This window comes from Nyctibius grandis, chromosome 28 (assembly GCF_013368605.1).
Source record: "Nyctibius grandis isolate bNycGra1 chromosome 28, bNycGra1.pri, whole genome shotgun sequence".
NCBI classification, from domain to species: domain Eukaryota; kingdom Metazoa; phylum Chordata; class Aves; order Nyctibiiformes; family Nyctibiidae; genus Nyctibius; species Nyctibius grandis.
This window is the reverse complement of record NC_090685.1, coordinates 4136751-4155535: the sequence shown is the minus strand read 5'-3', so window position 1 is coordinate 4155535 and position 18785 is coordinate 4136751.

Here is an 18785-nt window from a genome sequence, read left to right as displayed (position 1 = left end):
CCTCTGCAGTAACCCAGCCCTCTCAGGCTGCACAGCCCTAATTCACAAAGAAACCTGGAAATTTAATTTAGCTTTAAAAGAAAGACTGGGACAAAAGAGTCCCAGGAGCTGCGGTGCCTCTGCCATGTGGGAGAGGAATCCCCTCCCGTGGCCCGGATGCCGGGAAGCTGCAGAAACCCCGGGCTGCTGCTTTATTTTAAACTTTGTATTTGCTTTTGGTATTTTGCATTCCTCAACAGAGCAGACTGACCCCCAGTTTGAATCCTGACATGGAAAAAGGATTGATTTTTAGCAGGGACAAGAGGGGAATAGCAGAACTGGAGCTCCTGGGTCATGGTAGTGCCCAGACCGCAACTGGGACATCGCTTCCAGCTGGGACAAGCCCTGGAAAAACTGGGGAGAGCAAAAATATTGTGGTAAGGAGGAAAAAAAGAGGACACCCAGGATTTTTTATTGGCAGGCTTCCTTCAGGATGGAGCTGGGTGGTGCCTGGTGGGGCAGAGCGGTGCTGAGCTCACACTGCTCCCTGGCCGGCAGCGCGGGAGCAGCTGCATGTCCCTCAAAGGGCTCTCGGCTGCCGGGCTTGTTCCTGCTGGTTGGAGGGATTTCACAGCCTTTTAATCTTGTTTTCACAGCTAATTCTGCTAAAGCTCTGTGCAAACAGCAGGTTGCTCACAGAGGGGTTTTTGGCACAGCACCCATGGGGAGAGCTGACCCTGCACGCAGCCGTGGAGGGACGCAAACGGTGAATAAAGTGTTTTTTCCTATTTTGGGTATTTCCTGTAACTAAAGGAAATAAAAGAAAAAGGCAGCTGAAGGGATGCACCCCCTTCCCTGGCTCGCCCACGAAACCAGCCCTGGTAAAGCAGGGGCTCCCACACAGGAGAAGCCGCTAACCTGGGTGCAGTTACTGCCACAACCCAAACTCGCCCTGCTGACCTTTCTAACACACAGTACTTAGTAACTAATGCGATGGCAGAGGGCAAAGTAAATTGCAGGGCCTGGAACGATAAGTAATTGCTTCATGCTGATACGGGGGTTTGAGCTTCAGCGTGACCTGTCGCTGCACCGGGGGCCTCTCAGCTCCGTTCAGAAGCTGTCCCTGCTCCCTGGGGTACGGGTGTGCTACTCCGTCCCTGCTCTCCTGCCTTCCCGCCCGCGACAGCAGGGTTTACCCAGCTTGCGCATCCTCTGGGGCTGCGGGTGTGCTGTGTTGGGGTGAAAAAAAAGATGAATTTCCCATTGGTGGCTAAACTTGAGTTGGTCACACCTCCGTGGTGTTTCACGAGCTTTATCGCAGCTCGGTGCAGGAAGGGAGGCTGCCCTAGACCCCGCGTCGGACCCTGTGGTGGGTGCAAGGGGATGCTGAGGTCGGGGTGGGCATCTGGGGCTTCTGCTTTGACAAAAAATGCTTTGACCCTGGGGATTACTCAAAAGCAGCAGAGTCCCTCCTCTCCTGCCTTTGCTTATGGTATTTATTGAACAGTTGCTTAGCAATAACCTTGTAAAATTTCCTGTGTGCTTTTTTTTTGACGCTCTAACCTGTGGGTTTAGAAATTTAGGAAGTTAAAAGGATAATTTTAGCCTGGTAGATACACGCTGAGGATTAGCTGAGCAGCTCCTGGATTTTGCAAGGGATGGAGACCGCTCATGGTAAGAGCTGACTGCAGCTGGGTGGGAAACTAATTGTGCTTTGGAAACTTAATCCCCCCCATTTCTGGAGCAAGGAAACTGCAGTTCTTCATCTTTGCCAGTACGGAATAATGAAAGATTAAAACATGGTACGAGGTCAGGGAACACATTTTGCTGTGGCAACCAAAGGGTTCGGAGTGAGGAAATGAATGTTTCCATTTGGAAAATGTTAGAAAAGAGAAATTTGAGAGAGTTAAAACCCAGGTTGTGAAAAGACTCAGCAGAAGTGCCTGGGGACGAGGCAGGCTCATCTCCCCTGGCCACGGGCAGTGTCCGGCTTGTACGTGTGTAACTGGCAGCGATCAAAACCACCACCGGGGACGTACGTGACCTAATGGCTAGTGAAAGGCAGATGTAATGCCTTTATAGGGGGCTTATTTGTAAATGCATTAGTTCTTTTTTTTTCTTTTCAAAATACGAGACATGTTGTAGGAAAATAAATAGAAATTACATTCCTGATTCCCCTAGGGATTTTTTTTTGGGTTGATTTTTGGAAATCTCACCCAAAGCTTTGGCTTCGAGTGAAGCAGCTGGCCCAGGGGAAAGGATGCCTTGCATCACTGCTGCGCAGGGATGCTTTTTAAGGTGCTATTTCTTGTTTTTTTTTTATTTTTGGTGGAAACGTGCTGTGTCCAGTCCTGAGTTTGGCCGGGGCACCGAGCTGCCGAAAGCTCCCGAGTCTGTCCCTTGGGGAAGGGAGGGCCCAGCGCCCGGCTGTGCTTCGGGCAAAGACCCAGGGCAGCGTCTCGCTTTGGACAGGGAGATGCTCCAGCGCCTTGTGCTGATGTTCCCCACCACCCCGAGGGGGAGCAGAGCTGCCTCCCTGCCCGCTGCTCCCCTCCTTGCTGCTGCAGCCGGAGCTCGAGTGCAAAGTCTGGTGCATAAAACTGTGGTTTTCATGTCCTGTGTTTGCAAAGCTGGTGGGAGCAGCTGGGAACGGTGCTGCCAAGTGCCTCCGTCCAGAGAGACTGCTGGTCGCAAAACTCCGCTATCAAATTAGAATCTGCAGCCCTGTAAAAATAAAGCCTGTTATCTGTAATTGTGTAGCAGGTAATGGGTGCCAAAATTGGTGTCAGATCTGCTCAAAAGGCCTAGATAAGGGGGGAAAAAAAAAAGTAATAACTTAGATTCGGTTCTGCTGATGTACTCGTCTATTCCCAGGGTTAGTGTAAATCGAGGTTTGAATTAAGCCAAACCAGCCCCAGTTAAGGTCTAAATCTGCCATTTCTCAGGCCCTGCAGAAGCAGACAAACACAAAATCGATATTTGCTCGAACTGTTGCTAAGTTTTCTTTACAGATTACTTTCTGCCTAATCATCCCTGCAGCCACGGCTCTCCAGAGCCCTCCTTGCCACGGGGCCGTATCCTGCCCCACGGCTCCCTCCCGGTCGGTGTCCCTGGGCTGCCGTGGGAAGATCCTGCCTTACCCCCAGCACTGGGGTGCTGGACTGTGGCTTGAACCCCTCCTGCAAACCCACCCCTGCTCTGCCATCAGGGGAGCGCATGGCATCCTTCCCTCGCAAGGAAGAACATCTTTTTCCCCCCTCTCCTGATGTCAGGCACCTTTTTTTAGAAGGCCATGGTAAGTACCACGCTGTGGAGACGCAGCCAGATTAATACCCAGATTTACTCACTGGACCCATGTTGAGCCAGGAGATCGTTTTGTCCCTTATTAGAGTTATTTCTGGTCTGAAGGCTTATTCTCAGCTCCTGCCACTAAGGGGGAGTGTTGCCACGCTGCAGGGCTGCCGCAGACCGGGATGTGGCCAAAGCAAGCGGTCCTCATCCCTTCTCGCAGCTGCTTCTTCCTCGGGGAGCGATGGGAGAGGTGAAGGACTCGCCACAGCATCACCCAGGGGAGGGCAAATACCCTCCTGCTTTCCATCAAAGCGGGGAGTGACCCACATTTCAGACTTGTCTTGGACAACAAGGGCGAGTATCATCCTTCCCTCGCAACGAAATGGGTTTGATAACTTGGGCCGAGAGGAACTGGTTGGCCCCCAAAGCCCTTTGAGGCCCGAGGAGGACAGACGCTGATGAAGAGCGGGGAGAGCGTGATGAGGATGCAGGGGTGTGGATGAACGCTTGGCAGTGTGGTGAAACGGGCTTTCCTGCTGCAGGAACGAGTGGAGCAAGGAGAAAAGAAGCGCTCCAAAGCCTGCTGTGGAAGTGGTCCCTCCCTGCCCGGAGGAGGGAGGAGGCAGTGGGGCTTGGTCACTTGTTAGGGCAGGGCAGCTCAGGAGCTCTGCTTTGGGGTGCTTTCATGTGGTCTGATGCTCATGTCGTAATTTATGTGCTCAAGTTGACTTCAAGGTTATTTCCCTGCCCTGTGAGATACACCAGATAGATGCAATTCAACCCTTTCCCTCGTTGGGACTTCAGTCTCTTTGCCTATGAAATGTAGATAACCCCATTCATCTAATTTTTTTTGCCTCTCCCTACAGAGGGTTTTGGGATCTACAGATGCCAAACACACTTGTTTATGGCTTGCTGGAGTTGAGTTGTGAGTTTTCTTTAAAAATGTTCTGTTTTCAGTTTCTTATTTCAAATATCATCCTTTCTCTCTTCTTCTCCAGGGCCACCCAGGGATTTTATTCACAGAATTGGAATGAGCTGCAAAAGGGATAAAGATCATTCACAGGAACCTTGAAAGAATTGTCTGAGCTCTATGAAATGAAGATTAAAAATAAAACAGGTAGGTGAAGCAGGGGCTCCAGCACGAACACCTCATATATATACTCGTCCCACCGCGCCGGGCGGTCTGTGCGGGCAGTGGTTGGGTTTCTGTCTTGGGTTTTGCCCCAGGGCTGCTGGTGTTTATGGGTCAGCTGGTTGCATCTGGCTTGTTTTTGGGTCTGAGCACCCAGGGGCTTTTCACCAGTTGTGATGTGGTGAGCAGACCTGGCAGGGCTCCGACTCGCCGCCCCCTTCACACCACCTGGGAACCCGCTGGGTTATGGGCCAAAGACCTGGGTCTGATTGCCTCCAACCCTTGTTGTGTGTCTGGGCTGGTGTTCATGGCTCTTGTTTTCCCATCACATCAACAATATTCTTATAAAGCACTTTCCTCCAGACTGGTATTACCAGTATTTTCCTGGTCGAACCCAGCCAGACCCCCCCCTCTTCCACCCAGCCCCCTCTGGCGTGGGGGGCAGCAGTGCCTGCCCAGGGGGCCTCAGCACTTGGGCCTGTCCCCGTAGGCTTATTTAGGCAACTGCTCCTGCTCCAGCTCTGTTTGCCTTGAGCTTAAGCCAAAGGAAGGGTTTGGTGGAAGGTGTGAGGTTCCTTGGTGAGGGCACACACTCATTTTTACACAAGGATTTTGCCTTGCAAATTGGTGACAGGGAGAGTCCTGTAGCCCAGCACCCCCCATCCCGCAGCAGGGAGCTCCTCCAGACCCAGAGCTTGTTGGGGCTTGGTGACAGCTCCGTCCGGTTTCCCTGCCTGCTCTGCCTCTCCCAGGCTGTAAAACAGTGGCTGAATCATGTTTGTTCTGCTTTGGAAGCCAAATCTCCCCCCTGCCACGCACTGACATCCACACAGCCCTGCCAAAAACGGCAGGACCCACAATTCAGCACAGACTTGATGGGTCTGAGTGGGAGGACGGCAGAGCTCCTGTGTGTTTGCGCTAGAGAGGCAGGAGAGGCAGCCAGAGATCAGAGCATCGCCTAAAGGGTTTGGGAGCTGGGATAACCCCAGTGCGGATGTTCAGGGCGCAGTTCCTGGCCGTAGGTGGGAGAGGTGGCCTGTCCCTGTGGCTCCGGTCACGGAGCGGCATCATGCAGGTGGCAATGGACTGATTTGACCCAAAAAGGCTTTGGTTGTCTTCAGCAGATCTCTGGCCGGTGTGTCGGGGTGTGGGGCTCAGGGGACCCCCCGCGATGGAGATGCGTGATGTAGTAGGTGCCAGGTTGGGCTGGCACGAGCTGGGGTGGTGACTTCCTCGCTGCGGGAGGTGGAAGACCGGGGATGGGTGCTGCAGCTGAGGGTGCTGTGCTGTGGTGGGACCTGCTGGGCTTTGCAGGGCCCCACTTTGGCTGGTGGAGCGGGGTGAGCTCCCTGGAGAGGCTTCGTACCTGCGGATGACTCTCGAGCCCCTCTGTGTCTTGGCTACCTGGCTTGGTCACGTCTGGCTCTCAGCCGTGCAGTGATCTGGGGACGTTGCTGGCGTTTCAGGGAAGGAGTCGCTAAGGAAGTCTCTCTGAGGACTGCCTTTGTCTTCCCCAAACCCTTGTGAGTGCATCACGCAGAGCCTTTCTGGTGGCCCAGTGAACCCAAGAGCAGCTTTGTGTTGGTGCCTTCCCGTGCGTTACACAGACAGCGGGAGCTCTGTTACACATTGATACCCTGCACCCTCTACCAAAAGCTCTTTTGTGTTGATGGACCTTATTTAAAAGTCAGGCAATTATGCACAAGCACAGCAGTCCCAACACCAACACCTCAGATCAGCTGAGCTTCCCCGTGAGCTGGTTCTGTGCCTGCGTGGCAGATACTCCACCCAGCCCACCTTCCCCTTCTCCCAGCTCCCATTGGTCAAGCATGGACCTGCTGAGCATCTCCAGCTTTGCGTGTCTCTGGCATGTACTTCTCATCGGTCCATTCCTCAGGGTTTTATGAGGCCAGGGCCATGCTCTGGCAGTGGGGTGCTGTGGGAAACCTTGCTTTGCCCAGGCAGATTTATCTGCTACATGTGGCTGGCGGGTCTGAGTGGCAATCGGTTGCACCACGTATTATTTACTGCCTCTCAGACGAAGTAGGTCACCAATCCGTCTTGAATTTGTGTGACGCACAGGAGAAGGCAGTGAGATCCTATTTCTTCCCTGTCCTCCTCCTCACCACCCATAGGCGATGGGAGGGAGGACTGTGAAATCCCGAGGAGAAAGGCCTGATCTGGTGCCGCGCTGGCTCTGGGTGTGCCCGAGCAGAGGCTTGTGCCAGGGCAGCTGGCTCGCTGACTGCCCAGGTGCTGGGTTTGGTTTGCCTTGAGATGCTGGGCTGCAGACACCAGTGGCCTGGGAGATGCTCTCCGGGTGCTCTCTGCCAGTCATCCCCAAGCAATTCGCCCTGGTTTTGCGTCAGGCAGGGGACTCACGCGTGGGATTTATGTCAGAAAAGGCGTGCTTAAGCATAAAATGTTTGTGGTGTTCCTTCTGTTGCTTTTTCTGGGTAAATGACCTCGAGAGGTGTCTTTTAAGATAAAGTGAAGGGAGATGAACTGGTTTTCTGTGTGATAAAAAGCCATGCTGGGTCTGTCATGGGTGTTTTGGAGGATTCTGTGGCTGGCTGGAGACCTGCCAAGTTTCCTTTGTGATCAGGAACAAGCCACAATGAAACACAAAACTTTCACCATCTCTCCCTCATAGTGTTTAATATTCTAGTTGGGGGTTTTACCCCTGGGGCCGTGTCCCTGGGACAAGGGTGATGCCAGGACATCAGAACGACTTTGGGAGATGGAGATGACCAGGAACCAGGTCGGGGTGGGAAGCTGGTGAGAGCACAGCAGAATAACTCAGTAAGGACAAAGAGCATCAGCCAGCAAAGGCGAGGAAGGCAAAGCTGCTGTTTCTGAGGAGAAGTTGTCCTCCTAGGGAAAAAAAAAAGCCGTTTTGTGTGTTACTGATAAGGAATCAACTGAATTCTTCCTTTCTGTGTCCCCATCTCTGCAAGAGATCATTCAGCTCTTCAGCTGAGCACACGGGGCTTTTGAAAGCGTCTTGGTGCAAGTGCTTGGAAAATGCTATCGTTTAAATCCATAATAGCTCTGTTAGGAAACATGCCCCGGGCATTGCACGTCAGCTCTTGGTGTCGCAGCGTGCGTCTGGTAACGCTGCGTATCACCCGTGCCGTGAATGATGTGAATCAAATGTAACATCAGCCTGCCCGGGCTCAGAGGAAGCCTCTAGCCGTGGGCCAAACAGTGGTCTGGTGTGCCCAGGTGGGCTCCCAGCAAGGGCTGGGGCTGTGTGACAGAGCCTGCTGTCCTCGCAGGCAGAAGACCCTCCCAGGCGAGCTTTACTGGGACATCTGCCTGCTGCCGGTGGGTCTGTGTGTCCTGCTCTACATCGGGGCTTCTCCGTTGGGTGGTGGGAGAGGCAAAGCGAAGTGCAAAGGGATCAGTGCTTCTCTTTCTCAGAAAGAAGTAATGCAGTTTCTGGGAGTAAACAGCCGTCCGTAGCAGGAGGTGTGAGTAAACCCTGCTTAGCCTGAGCTTTTGGTGGCTGTACCGAGGTTAAAGAGGAAGGTCTGTTAGATCCTCCACCGATGGCTCCCCCTGTTCTTCTGATAAAACATGGAGTTGGGAGATTTTGAAAGCGCTGCTGCAGTTACTGAAATGCTTTTACATCGCTTAGTGCTTGCTTCTGCCCACACACGCTCCTGAATAATCATCAGTCTCTTCCATAACTGTGTTTATCACACGCTTGCTATGGTGACACACTATCCTGTGCTGTGGATGCGCCTGCAGCCAAGCTGGAATTCTGCTCTGGGCGAGCAGCTGATTCCCGGGGCGTGGGAGGGGGATCCTTTGGTGGGCTTTCTGTCAGGCTCCCCTGCCCAGCACTGCATCACAGCAGGTAGCACAGAAATTAAGAACGTAAATCATCTTTCTTGTGTATTTTGGTAACAGCAAGCTAATTAATAATGATGGGTCAACAGTTTTTAGGCTTTCAGGATTAGCACCAGGTTTACAGGAGGATCACGTGGATGTCTGAGCTGCACTGCACAGATGAAGGCAGGTTGCTGTACATGATGTATGACCCACATTCTAAAGTTGTGGGGCTTTTTTTGTTTGGGTTTTTTTTTTTATAAGCTTACATACTTAATCCTCTTCTTCCCCACCTGCCCCAATTTATTCAATCCCTCTTACTTAGGACAAAACAAAGACTTTTGCTTTATCAGGTAAATGATGGCTTTTGAGTGAGATGGCCCAGTCCCCTACACTTCACATTGTTTTATGAATTGCCTCCTTGATGTGTTGCAGGGGTGAACTGGCAGCTGAGGTGTTGGTGACCTCTCCTGTCCCAACTGACCAACAGAGTTGCTGAGACTTGGAAATTGGAGGAAGTCCACATGTGAGCTGTAGTTCAGGAAACCCACGATGTCCTGGTTTGCAAGGGCAGCTGTGATACTCTTGTGGGTACTGGCCCGTCTTGATCTCTGGCCTCTGTCGTGCTTGTACCTAAAGGCTATTTTGCAGTGGCCTCACTTGGGGGTTGAAGGATGGGAAGGTCCTCAAAGTCTTTCATTCCCTATGAACTTTGGGTAAGACCATGCAGCTTCAAATAATGGAGAACTCTTTGGAGGTGGCACCCTCAGTTTGCCTTTCAACCCAGGGTCCCAGCCCTGCAGCAACCACAGGAGAGACAACTGGAATATCTGCCATGTCGAAGGCTGAGAGAAGGGCCAGCTCTGTCTGCAGGGTCGTGCCTGGAGAGCCCCTTGGTCTCAGGTGGCCTCCTTGCAGGAAAGTGATGGAACAGGGTTGGCTTTAAATGTGTTGTCCTTTCTGAAATGAGTTTGATGGGGGGACGAATCGTCTGGATGATTTGGCCAGGACTTGGCATCTAATTGCTGAACCAGGGTATGTCTTCCTTCTGTCTTGTAGTGCACAGAAAGGTGCTTGCTGTGGGTGCTGGGCTCTGCAGATGGTGTTTGTGTAAGGGCAGAGCACCTTGCGACTGGCACAGCGCCTTCCTGACATGTTTGATGCTTATACCAGCCTGGCCTGGTCTGAAGCCAGTGCTAATGCTGTGTTGAGCAGGAGGTTGGATGAGACACCTCCAGCCTGAATTATCTGATCGATTCCCAACACTGCAAAGTTTTGCCAGCCTACCCTGGCCATGGGTAACTGCTCTCGTCCTGCCGCCCAGGCTGGCGTGGCTAACGCAAGCCACCGCTCCCTTGGTGGGCTGCGGGTGGAGGCCGAGGAGTCCCCTCGCCTTGCTGCGCTTCAAGGCACTTGACAGAACAGAGAGATGGCGAGACCCTGCCTGCCTCTGCGTAGCTGTATCGGGAAGCCTTTGCCAGGGCGACTAAACCTTTCCAACTCTCTTCATCTCCCGGTCATTGCCATCACCTCTTCCTTTCCCCTGTCCTTTCCAGCTGCTTCTCTCTTTTCCTTTGAATCCCATTAACCCTCAGCAGCAGAAGGATATTCTGAAAGGGTTGTCAAGCACTGGAACAGGCTGCCCAGGGCAGTGGTGGAGTCACCATCCCTGGAGGTATTTAAAAGACAAGTAGATGTGGTGCTTAGGGACATGGTTTAGTGGTGGGCTTGGCAGTGCTGGGTTAACGGTTGGACTCGACGATCTTAAAGGTCTTTTCCAACTAAAATGATTCTGTGATTCTATGATTCCTTCAGACAGGAGCTCGGCCAGATCAGCCCCTCTGAGAAAGTTCCTGCATCCCCAGCAGAGCCTGTCTGCCTGTCTCACAGGAAGGAGGCTCTCGAGGAAGAAGACCCCAGAGCCAGGAGCGATGCGTGGCGAGGGGTGCAGTTATCACCCTGCACTGACTGCCAGGCCGTGAGTGCGGGGAGCGAGCCAGCCACACCGCGTAGCGTGCTGGGTACCAACAGGGTAATCAGTGCATGAGCTGCTAATTAAAATGTAAGTGTACTGCAGTGAGAAGGTGCTTGTGCAATGGACCTTGGAATGCACTGTTTGCATAGTTGATGAGAGTGAGTTAATGCTTCTACAGTAACTCTGCGCTGCACGTATGGAAGCCCGTGGGGCTGCCCCATGCTGCTGGCTGCCCGACCCGCGGCACTTGTGGTCCTTGTGCCGCCGTGAAGGAAGTCCTGCTCCCACCTGGGTTCATCCCAGAGGCAGAACTGGGGACAAGGTCTCAGTTCAGTTTGTACTGAAATTGTGCCCAAAGGTGCTGGTTGTGATGATCAGGGAGGCAGGAGCGGGTGCACGGGCTGACCCAGTGACCGGGGTGTGAGCTAGTGGTGACGAGGAGGTGGCCGGGGAGCTGCAGCCTCTCGTGCTCCTCGGTGGCTCCTCTCCTGCGGTCCCTGCTGTAAGCTGGCTGGCTGCTCACCCCCTCCTGCGTGCCGGAGGTGTGGGGGGTTTCGGTTCAATCCCTGTTTGCCAAAGTGCTTTGAGATTGTTGGAGGAAAAATGTCGTCGTAGATGGTTTGTGTAACGAGCCAGACCCCAATTCGCTCGTCTCTCGTTCTTGCCCGTCCGTGAGGTCTGAGCAGATACAACATTTACTCAGGTGGCAAAGTCAAACGTGGTCAGTACACCTGTTAAACAGCCTGGCACACGAATTAAGGTGAGCTACAATAGATAATTCCTCTTATAATGAGCATGGAAAATTAAACAGAGAGGGCAGGAATTAAGTGCCTGTCTATTTTCCAGAGACTATTCCCAAGGAAGTTTCTTGCCACCTTTGCTGGGCAGGGGCTGCCCTGCAGACCACGGCTCCTGCTTTGCCTCCAGGTGTGTAAAAGTCCAAGCATTTTCTGCTGTTTTTTCCCCCTCCAAGCAGTTGTGCTTGGTCAAAGTGCCACCTTCACACCCCAGCTTTGATCTTGCAGCAAAGTCTGAGTCACAGAAGATGTTGGTGCAGGGGTGAGTGTGGCAGCAGGAGCCCAAGGTCTGGGTGTTGCTGAAGCTCAGTGTGGGTTTGGGTCAGGGCTGGCCTGGAGCTGAGCTAAGTCCCCAGTGTTGATGCAGGGTTTTTTTGTGAGCTGCTTAATGGGGTTGTTCTCACAACCCTACGAGGCAGAGAAATACTGTGATATGAGGGGAGATGAGGTGTGTGGGGAGCCTTGACACCTGCTCTTCAGCTCTAACCGTGCAGCAACACATCTGCCCCTCTGTAATGGGACAGAAAATCGAGTGTAGGGAAAGCTCTGTGGGGGGAAACTTGAATTTCTGGAAAATTCCATCTCTGCATCCAGGTGCTGGTGCAGGGTCTGTCGTGCTGCGGGGGAAGCAGCATCGCCAGTGGGCAGGGAGCGAGGGATGGGCAGGGAGTGAGGGCTGTGCAGGGGTCCTGGGCTCCGAGCAGGGGGTCCCTGTGCAGGAATCGCCTTTCCTAGGCTGGTTTTCTGAGAACAGCAGCGCTGGCGTGTGGGAAGAAGCACTTTGGTTTTATTTGCTAAGGGGGGATCTTCCAGCTGCTGCATGCTTAACGGCTTCCTGGGGCCATTCATTAACCTGACAAGCCACCAGCGAACCCAGAGCAATGATTCTAGCTGCTTGCCAGGACGTCTCTTTTCACCCCGATAAACTTTCCCCCTCCTTCTAGCTCAGCTGATGAATCTGCCCTGAGATGCAGAGAAGGATATCTCCAAAACAATGAATCCACGTCAAAAGATTTGTGAGCAGCCAGCCAAACCATTCCAGCCCCAGAAAGACACGAGGAAGACCATCATTCCCGCAAGCACCGCGTTATTGATTAAGCATTTGTGATCCATAAAACACAGTAACTACGAGGGGCTGGCTGCGGAATGAATTCTACCAAAAAGGTCATCTTTTACTGTCTCTGATCCTCAAGGACAAGGGTAAAGTAAGTTTAACACTGAACAAGGAATTCATTTGTATAATAATGATTTTTGATGACTCGCAAATGTTATTTCCTGATTAGCCATCTAATTATGAAGTGGCCAACAATTTCGTTTTATCCAAATCTGCATCAGCTAAATTATGAAATGCCCTTGTTTTATGCAAATTCTGGAAATGTTGCTTCTCTAACCTCCCAACCCCGCTGTCTGTCAATAAGGCTCGCACGGAGCATAAATCTTAGGGCAGTGCCAGAGCTTGATTCAGCTGCGAGTAAAACATGGCGAATTAATTCCGCAGGAGTGCCCGGCGGGTGGAACGACGGCGGAGGGGTGGGCACGGGGCAGATGTGGGTGCCTAACCCCGTGGTGGGGCTTGAGCTGGGCTGCCCTGTCCGGGGAGGTGCTGGGGTCAGCATTGGGATGTAGGAGAGAAGCATCCTTCTAGGGAAGGGTTCATTGACCATCTGAGGGACTGGAGATGTGGGATGTCCTCGCTCTTGGGCTGTGCAGGCGCTGGAGGAGAGCTGCCGTGTGCTGGCTCTGCTGCACGCCCCATCCTTCCTCGCCGTTTGAACCACCCACTGGTTTCTCTCTGCTTTAATTTCTCTCTGTCAGCTGGGGTCAAGAATATTTTTCTCTTTTTTTTCCCTCCACGTTGCAGGTCGATGGCTCTGAGGAGCATTGCTGAAAGGTCCTATGGCAATGGGCCATGAAGTACAGATGTTCTTGTCCCCTCCCAGTGCCGCAGGGAGGGTGTGGGGGGAAACCGAGGCAGAGGTCTGTGCCCTGGGATCCCACCTCCCGCAGGGCTCGTGCATGGCCACATCCCTGCCTGGCTGTGCTACACCCCAGCCTCTGCTCACGGGCAATATTAATGTGGACAATTTGTGGCCTCTGGGTAAAAGCATGACTTCCAGGGACCAGCAGATAAGGTGACCAAGGCCGTGCTGGACATGGGCTTGTTTAACTCTGCAATAGCCACGAGGTGCCAGATAATGGCCAAGGTGCAGGGTGGGCTGCTGTGACCCCTGGGCAGCCTCGGCGTGAGCTCAAGAGCTCATCTCCCCTGTGCAGGGGGACCTTCAGGAGTGAAATAAGTCTGTATAGAGAGCGGTTGTGTTAGTGGCAGAGATCAGGTCAGGCAGGGAACAAAACCCATCAAACTTTGTTCCTCGTGCTCTGTGATCTGCTGCCGGCTGAGAGCTCTGGGGACAGTAAACTTTATGGCGTGGTTATGGTGTCCTTCCTTAGATGTGAGGTGTGCTAAAAGATGCTTGGCCTGTGGACAGTACAGTTTAAAGCACAGTCAACGCAGCTATTAAAATTGACTACTGAAGCTTTAGTAACCTCTGAGGTGTTTCGGAAATGGTGCCAGCAGCAGGTAGGCGATGGGAGGGTCGGGCACAGCAGCTGCTGGCACAGTCCTTGTGACCCTTCCTGTGGTGTGCACCGACCAGCAGCACAGCCTGTTGTCTCTGTCAATGTGAAAAAATCACAGTATGGCCCCACGATTTGTGTTATTTTGAAGGCTTGGGCTCTAAGTACGTAGAAAAAAGTATCTTGAAATATTTGTGTGTGAGAGAAACTACATGGATGGGTGTGGGGCGACTTGGGTGCCTCGAAATCTGGGCAGATGTGGTGTTTCTGGCAGCGAGAGCTGAGGGGCTTGGCTGTAGTCAGAGGTGGGCATGGCTAAGGCTCGGATGTAGGTGGGCACGGACTGTTCGGAGCTGTTGTAGAAACACTGTGTGTGTGTGTATTTATGGCTTCTGTGTTTGGAAGACATGCTGATTCCTCATGCTTGAGCTTTGTGAAATAGAGTTGATTTAAAAAAAAAATTAAAAATTCCCATTTCATAAATAATGAGGGAAAATAAATTGTTGCTTCAGCCTTTTAGTTACAACTCTCTAGAACAGAAGGAGAGGAGGGGACCTTCCTTCCAAGGTGAGCAACTTCTCTCATAGCACCAGGGAAGGCAATACTGAAATAAAATTGTGTGAGGCTGGTGATTCTTGCAGAGCAGGATGGAAAAAACCCTGTGTGTTTTCCTTTGACCAGATCAGGGGTTTGTTTCTTTTTACTACTGTTCATATTCCTGTTAAAACAAGCCTTTAACGATGGGCTTGTGCCCATATCCCTGGACCAGCCGGAGCTGGGTGAGCTCCTGAGGAGGAGATGGTGAGAGCAGAGGGAGCGCAGTGGGAATTAGGAGCTGGTCTGGCAAACCCTGGGGGGTTTTCAAATGGGACACCTCAAATTGGTGGTTGCTTTGGGACGGTCCCTGCAAGAGCAGCTGGTGGCACTGGTGGGGCTCCTGGCAGAGGCAGGGATCTGCCACAGCAGGGATGGGGGTCTCGGTGCTGGAGGTGTGAGAGCAGCAAAAGAGGAGAAGAAACACCAGAAAAGGAGGAGGAAAGGAGGATTGTAAAGATTAGGTCCAATTAGATACATGCACTTTAAACATCAGATCCTATTAAACACTCCTGGTTTAAAACGGGGTCTTATTATGTGGTTGCAGCTTCCAGACAAAGTCCTGTTAAGTGGAGCTGCTTTGAAACCCAGGGCCTCAGACACAGACATTATGAAGATCAGGCCCTATTAAATATATTCAGTTTGAAGATTAGGCCCTGTTAAACACAGGCAGTTCAAAGCTGGCCCTCAATTAAGCAGAGGCGGTTGGAGAACCGGAGCTTGTCTGGAGAGGAGGACCTGTGGAGCAGCTCCGTGCATCTGCAGTTGCTCCCTGGTGGGAATGAACCTCTGGCCAGCTGTGGGCAGGGTGCTCATGGTCCTGCCTGCACGTGGTGATTTACCCCAAATGGATTCTTCAGCAGGAAGGAAGCTGGGGTGATCTCCAGGCTGGTGGAGACCAGAGGCTTGAGGCTTCAGGAGAGGTTTGGAGGTGATGCTCACTGGAACAACTGGGGACTGGGGGAATATTGCTGACTGGATGAGGGGCTTGAGAAATTGGGGGAATAGAAGGGTATCCTCTGTCCCCCTCAGTTTTCTCTCTCTTTTAGAGATGTGTCAGTGGGCTGTAATGCCTCAACTCTTTGGACCTGGACAGGACCAAGGGCTGTGCCGTAGGTGAGGTGATTGTGTCCATGGAGGGGTAAGTCCTGGACAGCCCCAAAGTGTTTGGGTGTCCAACAAGCTATGGATGACAAGGAAATGTGGGCACTCCCCTGTCTTCTAATACCCAAAGAACCATGCACGGCTTGGCTTGGGGTCTGTGGTTTGGGTGTTTGAGACTTCTGCTCTCACACCATCCTCCATTTTCTGCTGGCCACGATGGTGCGTAGGGCAGACCGGCCGGCTGGGGACCCAGTAGCAGTTTTACTGTAGATTTGCACAGTTCCTCTTGATTTCTTGTGTGGGCTCCATGGCTGCTCACCTTACTAATGGGCACAGCTAAGAAATACATCTCAGTGATGGCCCGGGGCAGACGATGGGGACAGCGGTTGTATCTGGTCCAAACCCACTGCCCCAAGGCAGCACTCCCTTCTCTGGGGCCCTGACCCTCTGCAATGGACAGCTGAGAGCTACTAAGCCTTGGCTGGAGGTACTTGCTTACACAGCTAACGTTTTTCCTGCAAAATACCATCGACCATCCCTCCTCATCCCACTTCTCCTCATATTTGTCTCAGTGCTGCTCTGCTTTCACGGCGTGTGATGCACAAAGGTGTGAAGAACAAGAAGGGTCATTGTCTACCTGGTCCCCACATCACTACAGGTCAGTGAAGAGCCCTTGAGATGCTCTTGCAAACGTTACTGGCATCATCGTGGTTTGTTTCCAGGGGATTTATTTGGTGCTGCTTTTGGTCCTGAGCCTCAGTAACATCAGATAGCTTTTAATTAGTGCTGGGTGCTTTTATCTTTGACAGAGAAAAGGGATTTTGCCATTTGGGTTTTAGCATATGAAATATTAACTTAAATATATATATTTAATTTTTCTATTAAATATTATATAGCAGCACAATATTAATATTAAAGCTTTAATACAATGTAAATGTCAGAATGAGTTGCAGTAATAAAACCTAAATGAAATATATTTACCTCTCTGTTTCACTTACAATAGCAAAAGATTTTCAAGTCAAAACAGATTTTTTTCACTTTTCAACAGAAGTGACATTTCTTTGTTCTACAAGGAACCATTCCATTAGAGGTTGGTGTTTTTTTTTTTTTTTGTCACCACTTCTAATTCGCATGACTTGAAGACCCAGGGCTTTAATGAGCGCTGAGGCTAAGACCTGCGGTGATAGATGAGAGTGCTGTCAACTCTCATATCTTCTCATCCTGATCTTTCCTCTCCGATTTGTTCCTTTCCCCCCCGTTCTGTTCCTAGGAAGGTGATGCCCTGGCTGATGCTCTCTTTGCAGCAGGTGGGTACCCGCGAGGGTTAGTGGGAAGCCCTCTCCTGCCAGTACGGCTGAACCTTTAGACCTTGAGGAACGAAGTGGGGGAAAAACTGCAGATGAGTCCCTGAGAGGCTGCAGCAGGGAAGGTCGAGGGGTGAGGGACTGGGGGGACCCTGCCCGGCTCGTGAGGCACGCTCTCGGGGGGAGCAGGGCTGTGCTGGCACGGCCCGGGTGAGCTGAGGTGCTGTGGAGATGTCCGAGCTGGCTGGGGTGGGATCGCAGTGCCCAGGAGCCCCGTGTAGCTCTGCTGTATTCACGAGGCAGGCTGCGGCAGAGAGGTGCCTGGGGACCTGTGCCAGCAGGACACGTTGGCTGGCCTTGTCACCGTCCTGGCCGTACTTTTGGTGGCCCAGGGATGGAACAGCCCTGTCCCGTGGGCTAAGGCCACCAGGATGGGCAGGGTGCTGCCTCCCCCTGCTCGGAGAAGAGAGGTGAAACTGTGACGTGTGAGCACGAGCTCCGTGAAGGAGCAAGTGCAGAGCAAGCAAATCCCTCGGTGCAATACGTACATACACGAGGTTTCCTTTTCCTTTTATCTTTTTATCTACATCCTTTTTTGAAGCAGCAGCAGATGAAAGAGCCCACCGCTCACATCAAACCCCAATCAAGTGCATTAAAGGAGATGTTTTTGGCTTCATGGTTTGCTTTGAAAGAACCAGTGGCAAAATGAGCTAGGAAGGCACGAAAGACACCCCAGCTAGTTTTGCTGCATTTCCCGTGTCAGAAATCTGTTCTCTGAAGTAAATGAGATGCAGGTGTTTGAAAAGGATGCGTGAGGCCGTATCGTTAAGGTGTGCTTTAGCTCAGCTTCTGGGCTTCTGCTGCGCCCCAGGGATAGCTACAAACTGCCCCGAATGACCTCTTCCACTCAAAACAGGTCACACCTTTTGGGAGGATGGGGACAAAGGTAGAAATGCAGAAACACTTCAAAAGCTCACCTCTGGATAGACCTTGTGTTTTAAATTCCTTCTTGTTGAATGCAGTAAATCAGGTGCGGTGACTTCCTGAATCAGGAATAAGATGGTGGCCCAGGCTGGTGAGATAGCGAAGCAGGGTGATGTGGGGAGGTGTTGCAAACAGACTGAGGGTGATGCATTGGATGGCGAGGGTGGAGGGTTAGCTGGGCTTTCCCACCTTCTAGGAAATTGCTTCCCTTGTATCCCTGGATTTGGGACCAGCGTTTAATAATGGGGCAGATCGCACATCATGATTGCATATGTCTTAAATGGGGAGATGTGGTGATTTCATATTTGACTGTGTGTGAGCTATAAATCGTAGCCCTTGTGTCTAGACATGTGAAGGTTAATAAAACCAAATAAATAATTAATTCTGTTGAGCAGAGACGGTCACTGGCAGCATGCCAGCGAGCTCCTCGGGGCAGGACTGTGCTCGGTGCTCTGTGCGTGGGGTCCTTGATCTTGAGGCCCTGAGGTGCATTCACGGACGTAGCAAATATCAGCATCTGTTCCCCTCCTGTCTGCCTGCCAGGAAGGAGATGATGCTCGGTGGAGCTCCCCAGTTCTTGTTGGTCCCTTCCAGTGGGTTGCTCAACTGAGTGAGCAAGTACACAATTTTAGGACAAATCAATTGAAGGAGCTTTTGCTGCAGGGTGTCATTAACTCCAGTTTTTCCCTCCTGCTGAGGGAAATCAAAGCTGTGTATGGCTTCTTTGGACAAGTATGGAGTAATTTTACAGCCAGTAAACAACCTTTCTAGATGTTATGGGCTCAACTGTTTTGGTGGTCATAGCTCATTTCTAGGGTGGAAACTTGTCCCCTGAGGAGGGGCTCTGCGGTCTGTTGGCCATGTGCATCCTCTGGATTGGCCTGAGGTCTCCTGTGGTTTGTTATTTCCAATTTTCCACGTTGCTTTTTCCTACTATTCAACATCAAATCCCATAAGTATTTTTGGGAGGCTCTTCAGTGCAAATGTAGGTAGTGGAAAGGAGACTGTAGGTATGTCCTGTGGGACATGGGCGAAGACCAGGGGGACAGGATCTCGGGCACAGAGGCAGGGCCCTGGAGCACACAGTGCTTTGTTTCTGTAGCATCTCTTTGCTCTAAAAGTATAGCGGTAATAAGCGTAAGGCTGAAATGTGCTGCTGTGTCCGGGGAGCTTTTGGTCATGGCCGTGGCTCCCTACGCAGGGGAAGCAAAGGC